Source organism: Cannabis sativa, chromosome 7, assembly GCF_029168945.1.
Source record: "Cannabis sativa cultivar Pink pepper isolate KNU-18-1 chromosome 7, ASM2916894v1, whole genome shotgun sequence".
Lineage (NCBI taxonomy): Eukaryota > Viridiplantae > Streptophyta > Magnoliopsida > Rosales > Cannabaceae > Cannabis > Cannabis sativa.
Window position 1 is genome coordinate 10,110,561 of NC_083607.1, and position 2,455 is coordinate 10,113,015.

Sequence of the window (2,455 nt, forward strand, 5' to 3'; positions counted from 1 at the left end):
TGTTGAATTTTTGAAACTCTATTTTGCCGCTTAGGCCGGCTAACTGAAAGAGACTTGTAATAAAGTTTGTAAATATTTTTGGGATCCCAAATGTTGTAAAGTTAAATTATTACAAGTTTTATTTTCATTTCGTTTATTGCAAATGTTTAATTTCTCTGCTATTTTGGTTAGTAATCCCGTTTAGGGGATTAGGGTTTCGTAAATAACTTAGGTAGCGTGCCTAATTATTTAGGGCGTTACAGTAGTGATGTTCTTTTGTTAATTTGAGTGAGTGTTGCTTGGATTTTTGGTGTATTGGTTGTGTGATCTCTAGAGGGAATTCTAGGGTTTTTCTCTTGCCTTAAATTTAAGTTATTTGTTAATGGTATGTTGCTGATGGAAATTTATTGGGATGCTTGGTTTTGAATGTAACGCCCTAAGATTTAGGCACGCTACCCAATATGATTAAGAAACCCTAATCCCCTAAACGGGATTGGTTTTAAAAAAAACGCGGAAATTAAAACTTTAAACGAAAACGGAATGAAAATAAACTTGTAATAATTTTAACTTTACAAACAAAAGTTACATGTTTCGGGATCCCAAAAAAAATCATTTTACAAAATATTACAAGTCTTTTCTCCTTAGCCGACCTAAGCGGCAAAAATAGAGTTACAAAAGTTTCAACGCTGGTAGACCCCAACCCGCTTGGTCTAGTGTGGCCCGAACATGTACATACATCGCCCAACTCCCATACTCATGGCTGATCAGAGATAACTATACCCTTTCCTGCACAGTAGAGCACCCGTGAGCCAAGCCCAGCAAGACAGTAAGATATATCGTTAATCATATATAACTCATCACATAAATAATAATAATGCCATTTCATATTTGTCTGTATGACACAGACCTGCGTGTTACGCTCACACGCCTATTTATGTCTATGTGGCATAGACCTACATGTTACGCTCACACGTCTAATTACAATAAGGCCTTAGAACGACTCATCTCGGTTCTAGTTACCGAGTCCAACCCGATTATGCCTTGAACACATAACCCTTTACTTCAATATACAGCTATATACATCATGGCATAACAATTACATATTAACAATTCACTTGGGTAATAACCCTAAGCCAATAAACCGCTCACTTTAGAGTAATAACTCTAATCCCGGTTTCTAGTTTCTCATATAAATCACATTCCATATAAGCGCCATTGCGTATATCTCTACGTGCTAACTACTGTCTTACCTGATGTCCCACAAATATGGAGATTCCAAATCCCCGGGTGCTCCTGACCAAGTGCCGGTAATCCTAGTCACAATTCTAGGATACACAAGTATAGGGTTAATCCCAAAATCCATTTCCACAAATTAAAAACTGGGCTTTTAAATTCCAGATATTCAGATAGAGCTCGGAACGAGCTTTCCAACGATATAAAGAACGTCCAAAACGGAGTCCCGAGTCAAAAGTTATGACCAAAACAAAAACCCGAAAAAAAATACAATAAGCTACCAAAAATGGTCGCGGCTACTGGGTTTAAAAAACCCAGGAAACCCAGTTTCCAGCCACGAAAATGCATCCAAAAACACCAATTTTCATGCTATATCAACCCACAATTATACCAAACTTTCACCTAACATAAACCAAGTAATTAGAGAGGAATTACACCTAATTCACTCTCCAACAACACCAAAAACCAGCAACTAAAAATCAGCCTTCAACAATGAATTTCAGCCCCAAAACTGATCCATTTCAACTCAATTCACAACCATAACTTAAATCCATTAAATAGATTTTCCAGTAATTAAATTAAAAGCTTAAAACACAATTCATGCATTAAAAATTCAATGGTAAAAACCCCAAAAATTCAGATTAAACATCATAAACTTCAAAGCTCCAACTTAAGCAAAATCACCAAGAACTTCAAGCTCAAGAACTTGAACTTGAACAATTAATTTCAAAGTTCAATAACAGAAAAAAAAACACAATAAAATTCCTTTTAAATTCTGTCTAAACCTAACCCAACATCAATTCAAAAGATCCAAGTACAAACATGCTCAAATCAACAAGAAAACACCAACATGCATCTCAAGACCATCCCAACCTATTTCATGCTTTTCAACCATAAAATTACAGCAGCAAATTCATTAAATTTCAGCAATAGAAAAACTACCTCAAGCTTCAATGCAATGATCAAGCCACAACTCCTCAAACAATTCTTCAATTTCAAGCTTGAATACCAAGCAAATCACCAATTTTTCAACCAAATACAAAGAGAGATAGAGAGAGAGGGAAATGGGCTGTTTTAGGGTTAAGGTAAATGCAGAAAATGAATTTCATTTTTTTACAAAGAATGCCTTTAATTGAAAATAAATCCAAAAATACATATTTACCATTTTGCCCCTAGGGCCATTTCTCACATACTCAAACAATCAAGGGCATTGAATTCATTTCATATATAACACATATTTAAA

The 2,455-nt window shown here is 35.2% G+C and overlaps 1 long non-coding RNA gene across 1 annotated transcript; it reads right to left on the bottom strand.

The window, feature by feature from the left end:
- Positions 1 to 511: 511 nt before the first annotated feature.
- Positions 512 to 2,455, bottom strand: LOC133029130 (uncharacterized). Its single transcript, XR_009683334.1, has 3 exons — positions 2,155 to 2,455; positions 1,230 to 1,292; positions 512 to 765 (listed from the first exon to the last, which is right to left on the bottom strand). It is a non-coding gene; the product is annotated as an uncharacterized LOC133029130 (long non-coding RNA).